This window comes from Paroedura picta, chromosome 1 (genome assembly GCF_049243985.1).
Source record: "Paroedura picta isolate Pp20150507F chromosome 1, Ppicta_v3.0, whole genome shotgun sequence".
In the NCBI taxonomy this organism is placed as follows: Eukaryota; Metazoa; Chordata; class Lepidosauria; order Squamata; family Gekkonidae; genus Paroedura; species Paroedura picta.
The window spans coordinates 146,040,382-146,052,096 of NC_135369.1; positions in this window are offsets into that span (position 1 = coordinate 146,040,382).

Here is an 11,715-nt window from a genome sequence, read left to right on the forward strand (position 1 = left end):
AAAATGCCCCAGGCAGCTTGGCAACACTGTAGTACCATGGAGACCCATAGGGCATTTTGTGCCCTTTCCTGGTGCCCCTCCCTGCTGTAGTTGGCCCAGGAAATGGGGAGGAGCCAGGCCTGGAAGGCCTGACTCTTTCCTGCCAGATGGGCCTTGGGCCAACATAGGTCCCAATGGAGCCTGCAGCAGGGAAGGGAATGCCAGAAAAATCTGTATTCCCTTGCTGCAGGGAAAGCGAGGGACTGAATCAGGCCAGGCCCGGGCTGGTGTTGACTTCATCAGAAAATGCAGATTAGCCCCACTGCCAGACAAGCACCAGCCCAGCCATTTTTTTTGTCATGTGGAAAAGATCTTTGAGAAACTTCAGTGTTTTGTCTTAGCTGGATAAAGAAAGCCAATTGCTAAGCAGGGTGATAGGGTCCAGGCATACAGAGAACACAGACACCAAAGTAGCTTTTTTTTTTTTTGTCATGTTTGGCCACAGCTTTTATTGTCATGCAAATGGGCGTCAGCACCAACCAGGTGGATCCAAAACCACCCCTCCCCTGCCTGTGGCTAGCAGACCACAGAAAACCCAGGGGAGGAGAACTCATCAACACAATCTCTCATTCCCACTGAGTTTGAGCTAAGTGGGAACGAGTTGCTCTCTTCCTGCCAGGTGTCCCTCCCCGTGCAATGACAGCCACATGCTTAAGGCCTCAGCTGCGTTGACTGTGGGAAGTACATTTCAAGATCCTCAGATTAGAAAATAGTGATTGAAAGATGCATGTTTGAACAATTTTTATTGCACGTGTCTTTTGCTGATATACTGTAAGAAACATGGACACTCTGATGTTTTATTTGGGCAGTGTTCAGATAATGCAACTCATTTGTTTGTTTCAAAATTCAGTAAATTTGGGATAACAACTGCTAAGAAATACTCTTAGGTGAAATGTGTAGTTGTTGTAGCATACCTAATATGTACTGCAACATGTGACTAAATCTTCTCAAGAACACCATTACTAAACCCCTAATTACAGTTATATAACCTGGCTACTGTGGTGAAGAGTTATAACAATTTCCTCAACACTCTAATTGGTAGGAAAACCATCACTAGGGGGTATACAAAGGCTAAATGCAGAAGCAATTCATGTGAAAGTAAAGACAGCTGTGGATATAAGTACTTTGCACCAATAATGAGGGTACTTACTAGGATTAGCAAAGAAACAAATCAATACAAGTTAGCTAATAACATTTTTCTGTGGGATTCATTAAAATATTGCATTATACTTGATCTTCAGATAATAGGTTTCTTCGTAATTATTATTATGGCTGTCCAAATGTTTTCAGATCCTAAAAAAGTATAATAGTAAATTTTCTTCTTTTCCTTCAACTGAGTAGAAACTCTACAGGAGTAGAGCCTTTGCTTTCTGCTATTATTTTTTCCTGCTACATTAGTAGATGTCATCTTTGAAAAAATGAACAGGTAAATGCTGGCTTAGTTTCTACAGGGATAAGCATCTAATTTAAGACAAAGTACTCAGAACTATAATGTCCCATTGACAATGACTGCACACTATTGTTATGTGCATTTTTACATAGCCATATGGAAATCATTGTTTCCCTCCTTCCAATATCATTTAATTTCCCAGGACAACGATCCATGAAGCTAAGAGATAATCAATTTCATTTATTGAACAAGTACTAAAATAGCTGCAAGACAGTGGGCGGGGAGTCAAATTCCACTACTGTTGTGTAGCTGCAAAGCTGTTTGGCAACCGTTCAAGTCAGACAACAATGAGGTGAGGAGACACGAATGTGAGTTCACAAGAGTTGCAATTGTTGAACAAAGTATGTTTTATACAAGAGTATAAGAAGGACGGTCTAATAATTAAACCAAACAGAGAGAAACAGACCTACCCACTGGCAATATGATAAAGAAAAATGTCCTATTTTTGTGGTTTTCCTTGTTTCTTTATTCTTTAGGACTTCTGTCAAAACGGAATCCAGGTAATCTCCGTTTTCAGTTCTTTCATCAGTGACAAGTCCTTATATATATTAATAGTATAATACTGGCCACAGGCTTACATAGGTATGGGGATACCAACACGTTCCCCATACCTATGTGAACCTGTCGTATTACCCCTTGTCCCTGGTAAGGGAAGCATTCCTTTTAAAATTGATACAAGGGAATAAAGTATCTTTGCCTTTTCCAAACTCACAGTAAAAATGAAAGAATTACTGCCCTTGTAAGCGCCTTCCTGTTTTAATGAGGGCCATGTTTTTTGCTATCTGTTAGATTTTACTGTAATAATTGGGTTTTAATGGGGTTTTATTGGATTTTACTGTATAGATTTTCTTCTTATGTAACCTGTCATGAGCCAATTTTCGAGAGCGGCGGGCTATAAATCCAATAAATTAATAAATGAATGAATATAATGATTGCATACATAAATGAAATCCAAAATTTATAAATGACATTATCTTATCCTATCTAAAGATTAAAGTGTTTTCCGAAAAATTGGATAGACTTATGCAATCCACCTCTAAGAGATTCAGAAGAGTTTTTTGCAAGGGTATGCCTATCTTATACAGGTCCAATTATGTGAAACGCACATGACCATACTGAAACTTCAGTATAAATTTTGTCCCTGAAAAGGAAAGAAGATGGTATGAGGTGAGTGCTCCTCTGAATTTAGAAGAAATTTCCCATAGAAATGTATGTATTAAAACTGTGAACAGTTTTATCACCTTGTCATAGATTTTTCTGGGCACCAGTCCATCTATTCAGAGTTATCTTTTCTTCCCAAGAATGGGACATCAAGGACACCACTGAGAAAGTAAAATAGTAGATGTTTTGCAAACCAAATTGTCAGGCCTGCAACAAGTTCAGCCAATACCTGTAACAGACAAGAGGCTGTGACAACTGTGTAGAAGAAATGTGGGCTTTGTGGCATTAGTGTAGGAGAATGGGTGGGAGGAGGCCCTGTACAGTGCTTGCTGCACATACTGATCTTCTGCAGTCTTCCTCACTTCTAAACTTAGAGACCAATCGATGAAAAGGAATAAAGGCCTTTTGGGACAGCTAATGTCAACGGGTGAAGGAAGGGTTTAAAAAGCTATGCTCACTGCTTTCCTCCTTCATAGTGCCCCCCTAGGTTAGTGTTATGAGACTACCATCAGGTTGATAACCCTGTCTTGTACTCATCTTTTAATATTTAGTTCTTTTGGAGCAAACCTGAGTTCCTGCCTATTTGCATACAAATGTGAAAACTCTCATATGGACATCCTTGATTTTCATATATTTGTACATGTAAGATTTTGTCACATGACACAACCACCACCTCTGTGGGACATGTGTATATTTCAAGGAGGAGTCACATCAAAGATATGCCATCCATATCTGCAAATAGGTGAAATCAAGCAGCTGTTTATTACATTATAACCAGTCTGTAGCAAAAAAGAAACAGTAATGAATCTGGCAATTTATGAAAGTTGGCCTGTCTTAGCAGGTGCTGTGTGGGATGCGCTAGTAGCTTGTATTCAGTCCAAAGTTTGGGAAACTCTTTGGTTCATCCAATTGCATAAAGAACATGGCAAACTGCTGGGGCCAAGGTCATAGTAATGCACAAGATACATCGGCCTTCACACATTTTTACATCTCTATAATCTTTGCCTTGGCAAAAACAATGGAACACATAATTCCTAGGGAGGAATTGTAGCTCCATCAAAATCCATGGGAAGGTTGCCATTGGCTTGAACAGAGCCAGGATTTCATCCATAGCTTCTAAGCCTGTCATGGATGAGAGCTAGCTGGCTCAGACATAGTCAAGAGAAAACAGAGAATTACAAGTTGACACAGCCAGAAGAGCTGGCAGATCTTTAATTGGCAACCAACACTATGTTGGCTTTTTGTAATTGGTATGTACCTTGAGATGGTTACCCCTGTTGGACTGTTATTGAATCCTAATAATGGATATTTCCAATAGGCCCTGTTCCATGAATAGCTTGTAAGACATCATGTTTTACTTATTCTATATATGTATTGCAACAATTCATTTTCATGTCACTGAAGCAGGCTAATCATTGGGACAACCTGTTTCACAATGGGCCTAGTATGTAGATGGAGAAAATAAGGTAACCATGGTAACAGCACATTCTACTAATAATTTTTTTATACAGACTTCCAGCAAGTACCTAGATGGAATTATAAGCATTAACCATAGAAACCTTTCCTTTCCCAAGACACACCATTTCAGGATGGCTGTAGGAACCATGGTTGTCTTCACACAGAGGTTTTATTCTACTTTAGCATCCAAACTGGAGTTTTTGGAGCACCCATGTAACTTCATCTCTAGTCATTCTGTCCTGGGTATTCATCTGCCTTCCCCCCCAAAAAAAACCCCTACTTTGATAAATTACTTTTGGGAAGATCGCATTCAAAGTTGTACTTTTAAAAGGTCCTTGCACAATGGTGCCATTTTTCTTTTGTCAGTCCTTGGTGTAGCTTTCTTGAGACGATCAGCAATTGCAAGATTATTCTAGCACAATAATATCTTATTTGAATGGCAAAGTCAGCCAGTCATTGGACACTTAAGCCAGTGACTGGAGCTGTAAATGGGTTGGACGGATCTTGTTTATAAATCTGAAATGGGCCCCACATTTACAGAAAAATGTGAAATCTAATTAAAATAATCATTGGAAAGTTTATAAAAGCTTAAAATGATAAAAGAAGCACCTGTAAATTTGAGCAACAGATTCCCTTAGTGGCTATTGCTAGGCAATCACAATATTCCAGGCTGGGTTTAATGTCAGGAAAAGGGCAATGGGGAGGGATCCTATTCTGATTTTTTGCGGGAGGACTTATCAGGAACAGGCTTCAATAAGGTTGCCAGCTGCAAGTTGGGAAATTCCTGAAGATTTTGTGGTGGGATCACAGGATGACAGGGTTTAGGGAGAGGATGAACCTCAACTGAATATTTTGCCATAGTGTCCATCCTCAAAAGTAGTTTTTTTTCCAGTTGGACAGATTTCAGTTTCTGGAGTTCAGATGTCTGGAAGCAACATCTGGTGATTTCATACTGCCTGACCTACATGACTCAACTAGGTCTGGCTGCCTGTTACTGTTCAACAGCAGCCACCCTGTGAAAGCCAGTGTGGTGTAGTGATTAGAACTTCAGAGTAGTCTGTGAGACCCAGGTTCAAATCCCCATCTTGCTGTGTAATCTGATTTTGGCCTAGTCACATACTTTCAGCCTACGTTACTTCACTGGGTTATTGTGTGGATAAAAGTAAGGAGAATAATGTAAGCTGCTTTGGTCCCCACTGTGGAGAAAGGTAGGGTATGAATGAAGATGAAGGAGGAGGAGTTAGTTTTTTGTCACTTTTCTTTCCAAGCATCTTTTTTGAAATTACTCTTCTTGCCCCCTATACTTGGGCTTCTTCTTTCTCTGCGTGCACCTGCCTCCCATGATGGCAATTTTGGGCTGCATTCACCACACTGCATCAGAATTCCAGTGTTACGGGCAGAAATATGGTTGGGGACCACAATGTATATCATTCTCCCACCTTCTATTTTATCCTCACAATAACAACCCTGTGTGTAAGGCTAAGTTGAGAGATAATGACTACCCCCAGCAAGCTTCATGGAAGAATTTGAACCTGGATTTCCTAATCTAACACCTTAATCACTACGCCATCAGATAAGCTGCATATTTTACCATTTTTCTAGTTAATTTTTACATCTGCTCATATTTGCCCCCAGAGAGCCACAACTACATGCTCCCCAGCACATCACAACTTTTTAAATAGATTTTTAAATAGATTTTTGGTATTTGTCCTTGTTACTTTTGTTTTTGTTTTTTTTTAATTATGTGTTCATGATGTAAACAGGTTTTGTAATACTCTTCGTATTATATGGCTTTTAGATATACATACTGAAATAAAGTACTATATGAGTTGGTTGTGCTCCTTGTCATTACCAATAATAGGGTTTATTTCAACTATATTTTAACAAAAGGAATGGGTGAAATTACTATTCATTTTAAAATACAAAGCAAGGGTTTTTATTATTACAATAATGTGAATTTTATTCTAGGCAGACAAAGAATTTTACTTGGTTTTCAGTGAAGTCACAGATCTTTATATATTTGCCAATATAAACATACTAATGCTGTTAGAATAGTGATGTCTTGGCTACATGAAAGACAACTGACTTGAGAACAGTCTTTCTATATTGATTTGGTTCCAGCATTTAATTCAAAAATATGTCAAAAATAAGTATAGATTTACACTTTTAAAAAGACCTGTCAGTTGCCACTCTTCTCCTTGATATTCAGTAGTCCATTTTTAATTAGAATAATTTAACATTGTGGATTGTGTGACCAAATAACATATATGATGGACAGGAGGCTCTCCTAGCCCTGAAAGGGAAAACAGTCATTCACTTGAGCCTATGTGGCTGGTATGGCTGAATGAGGTGGGCACCCATTGACCATCATCAGGCCACATCTCTGGAGGGGGGACTCTGGGGGCAAGGGACCGGCCCTCCTGGCTGGGAAGAAAGCAGGTCTTAGGGTACCCCTAGAGTCCATGTGCTGAGCAGCCAGATGGCTGTGACTGAGAGGGCTCATTTCTTGTGCCGGGGCAAACCCTCCAGCTGGATGTTTGTTAGGCAACCGATAAAGCTGTGGCCTTGTTATTGCCAATCTCTGTGGCATCTTGCGTGGCCTGTTAACTGAAGGCGAGTTTTATGGTTTAAAACAAACCTACTCTTCACAAAATCATAGGAGACTGAGAGGTCCCTTCATAAACAAAAATTCATAATTATGGCATTTTTCCAGGGACTAATGTCAATGCAAAGTCTGATTTTCTGTGTATTTCTTCTACCACTACAGGTAGTCCTGGATCAGGCTAAAGTCAGGCATGACTAAGACCCATTGAACCAAGGGAACAATCTAGTTGTAACTAAATTATAACTATACATGTTTCAATCAGGAATGTTCATTGTGAATGAGTTTGCCAGCTGAATTTACCATATTCAAATGTACTGTTTCTGGTGAGCTAATTCCAGGATTAGCATATTGATGTAGAATTCCCTCCAAAATGTTTGGCAATTACGCAGTAACTATTTGCTACTATGAATATGTTGGTTGATCTCTGGGTCCAGTTGACATATGAACAGCTGTCATTCAGTGGAACAACCTCTGTGTTTCATGCAGAAAGCTTGCTGTTTAGTCCCTGCTGTTTCCACTTAGGAAGTACTAGGTAGTAGGTGATGTGGAAGACCTCTGCCTAAGATCCTGGAGACCTGCTACAAGCCTGAGCAGGTGATACTGATCTTGATGGATAAAGGGTCTGATTCAGTATAACACAGCTTCATGTGTTCTTAATTTGGGTCTAGGAAGAGGACCGTGTACAGTGGAGCAGCATGGAGGAAATGTGTTCCAGAATCGAGTCTTGCATGCATGAAATGAATAAGTTGAGGAACTTGGTAACTCAACAAGCATGCAATCTTTTAAATATTTTTATGATGGTTACCTCTACATGCTTTCAAAATGAAATGTTCACTCACAGACTGAGCTAGCCTCATAGCATGATTCCTTAGTTATAAAAGTGAAGCTCATTGTCTCACCCTCATCAGCTTTATTCAACCCTGGAACTTTCGGGTAAGTTGTAGAGCACTCTTTCTTTTAACCCTTTTGTCACAATGGCACGGATGCATTTTTAACAACAAAATTTTTTTAAAAATTTACAAAGAGGGAAAGGGTAGTTGGAATGAGGATTCAAGTTGATCATACAGCTTCAGATTCTTAGTAACAGGCTTTTTAGATGGTCATAGGCTTTAATTTCAGATGTTGAGATTACTTTTAAACTTAAAGGTTTCATTACTGTGAATCTGCTTTTCACATCTTCTTTTATCTTTGTGAGCTCCACCAAACTCCACTGGCTCCTAGAATGTGGCCATTCTTTCTTTTTCCCCTTCCTTAGTTGAGCCAGTATTCCCTGGTTACAGAGGAATCTGTAGTCCTTTCTCTCACACACCAAATTTCCCTTTTCTAATTGGGCATGGATTCTCCTTCCAATTTGATCTGATTTGGGAGAACTCCTGACTTTCTGTATTACCATTGCCAAATATCTGCCCTAGTTATCCAGACACTGTGTAGATTATTTGTCAGTACTAAATTCAGTTCTCTAATCAGCTAATGTTCTGTCACAATTAGAATCCAATTCAGAAAGAATCATAATATATCTCTCTTTATCACACAGCCACGTATCAATACCACCCAGTTTTTGCTGGCCAGTCAGATAGCTTCACTCTGCCTAGCCAAGAAGTAAACCTTTCACTAGCAGTTGCTTTTACTTCATAACTTGGAACCTTATTTTTGAGGGCTGTTTATCACAATAACACACATGCATTATTTAAATATTTTTATTCAGATCAACCAGTGATGTTATAGCATATCAGAGGCATTCCAGGAACTGGAGGTCATCTGCAGACTATAGAGATCATTTCCAAAGGAAAAAAATGGCTCATGGAGTTGAAAGGGCTGCTTGGGAGGGGGGAATTCTGAGGCACTGTGCCCCAGAGAGACTGTGGGATAAAAATCTCCCATTGGGACCCAGGGATTTGCTGGAATTGCAGGTCATTTCCAGGCTGCAGAGATCAGTCCCCCTGGAGAAAAGGGTTACTTGGGGGGGGGGGAACTCTCTGGGTTTGGATCCCATGGAGGTGCAGGGATGCCATACGCCAGATGAGCAACAATGAGAAAAGCTGTGTGGCAGTAATTGCTAATAACAATAAACATCAAGTAATTCATAAACGTATCACAGTTTCTCCCTTCAATGAAAATATTTAATTGATAGCAAAATTTGCTTAAAGAACTGAAAACCTTCCAGTCTGTATGTTGTTCAGTTCAATATCAAAGTAAAGTAAATCACTTATAAATAAACATTCCCTGGGCAGAAGCATTTCCTCTGCACTGTAGATCTCAGAGGGCCAGCATGGGGTTGTTTCTGGGCTGCCTGTATCCCCACACCATCAGAGGGCATGCAGCAGCTGCCCTAGCTTCTCTCTCCCCTCCCCATGTCCTCCCAAGTTGAATGAGGCCAGGGCAACTTACTGGCAGCAGGACATGCACTGAGGCTGGCTCCTCTCAGCAAACTTCTGAAACTGGCAGGAAGTTGGCAGTGGAGAGCTGATTCCTTATTAAGGCCTTCCTGGCTTAGGGCTGCCTCCTTATAGGATCTAAACTACCTGGGTGGGCCATTCCTGAATGAGGGCCAATTAACTAGTGGGTGAGGAGTCAGTTTGGGTTTTATAAGATTTACTGATAATAATGATGTTTCTTTGGTTGCAGTTTCAACCATAATGAAGAATAGTAATTTTTGAACACCATCTATACCTAACCTCTCTTTTAAAAGTTAATTCAGTACCATGTTAATTCAATTGCCTTTCCAGGTAGCCACGCTGATAACTGACATAGTGTACAGTAGATTGATTTTGCTGCATGGCTATTAAATGGCTCTCCACAAACACTGCTTGAAGAAGTACATGCCTGCAAAACCATGAATACATGCATGGGCATGTAACATAGATGCTTGAGTACTTGCATCATAGATTCTTTAGTAGATCATGTTCCCAGAACACATTGGTTTCATGTCTAATGATACAGGTCTCCCTGTTAGACATTACAGGGAGACTGCAGGGGTCTATTTTATTGTTTTCAAAGTACTATAATCCTGTCAATGCTGATAATCCTAATCCCATGTGATTCCCCCCAATTAACATTATGTACTTATTTTTAAAATTTCAGAATAGCTATAAATTGTAACTAATTTCCCCCTTCAGATAGTTTGAAATTTTTCAATTCCATTCTCCCTTGCGTGGCAAAATTCTTTTACTCCCCCTCCTCCCTGTATATCCAGGTATCGACCCTTGCTGGATATGAACCTAAAGGCAGCACAGGCAGAGAAATAATTTAAAGGACATGGGGTTACATCAAGTTATAAATGCTTAGGACATGCTGATGCTCTGTGTTAATTTGCACTTCTGAACCTACTGACATCCCAAGTACATAGCCCCAGTCACCCAGGTCAGATTTACATGTAGTGTGAAATTCAGCTCATCAGCATAACACTTGAGTAATTAGACTTCACACAAATGAAAGTCAAGGAGGTTACAAAGGTGAAGTTCCAACTTAGTGACAGAGTACAACTGCAGCAGAATTCTCTCTCCTCTCTCAATCTTGCTGGGCCTGTGAGATTTTAATAGGGCTGCTGCTGCTCTGGGCTGCTTGCCTTGAATGGTAGCTACACAGAAATCTCACAGCTGGTGGGATATTGATGTCAAGTATGCTGGTACAAGCTAACAATTAAGTACTGATAGATATAAAGAGAAGCGACAGCTTTGCTGTCTATTTTGGACCACGTCCTAAAGATTTAGAAGATGTCAGACTTTCAGGTTACAAAGAACCTTCATTTGGAAGAACATCAATTATCCATTTTGTACCTTTCAACATGGATCAGCAGGCCACAAAATAACAACTGTCTCCAAGTGGGAAATCATAATTTGCTAGTCCCTGGAAATGATCTGTTTTAATATTTTAAGTCACATGGATGTACAGAATTCTATACATAGATGATGTCTGTGCGTGCGCATATTACTGCAGATTTTCAGAGCAGTAAACCTTTAAATTTGACTTCAGATTCTGTACCCACCTTACACACCATTCTTTTCCCTCTGGTATAATTCATTCTACAACTACAGTTTCAAAAACAGACTTTTCTAAATCAGGGTAGAACATCACTTGTAACATGCTGAGGATGACATCCATTTTTTTAAAAAAAATTACACAGCTGCCCTATCACAGCTGCTCAGTAGTGTCCAGCAAGTACTTTCCATTTAAATCCTCATGGTTCAGGTTTTACTCCAGCATTTTTGCATTAGTTCATTAAATGAAAGGAAACAGAAAGGAATGCTGGTGAAGGGGGAAAGCCTGATGTTGAAGCAGATTAGATTAAAAAAAAAACAACAACAGGCAAGCAGCTGTGAAGCCCGATAATCCAGCAGAACACTAGGGGATGCTCTGCTGTGCAATTGGCCACTGTGAAAAATGGGAAAGAGTCACACAATCTCATACCACAGGGGAAAAGGCTGAGTGCAGAGAATGTGTGGTAAAATCCACTGACACTGGCTTTGCAAGCTGTGTGTGTGTGCATGCATCTGGGTGACTGTACAGAGTCAGCTCCAACTCCACCATGCTTTGACCTGGGATATAATTTATATGAGGGAGGAATCCTGTGGCAGAAGCTTGAGTTTTTTTCATCTTGGGCCACTAAATTGAAAACAAATGAGTAGGGGGGGATTTTCGTTGATGCCCTAGTACAGCCGCTTAGTAATGCTAATTTCCTGCCCCTCGTTGCAAATTAACATTGTTTTTTCTTTGTGATTGTCTAATTTGATCCTGCAGTTATGAGAGCCTCTTCTGTGTGGGTTGCACTCTGTCCTCCAAATGGATTGATCCCAAATGATACTTCAGTTCAGTGGTTTGCAGGAGAACCATGTGACTCAGCCATTATTTTAATGTTAGGCATCCATAGACGGCCAAAAGGCTCCCCTCCAATTTTGTTCACTAAAACATGAAAGGGGAAAATGTTTTCAGAGCTTCAAGTTTCCCATCTCAGTGTCTGTTTCTTTATATCTCACATCAACTTCATTCCACATTAAGTACGTAC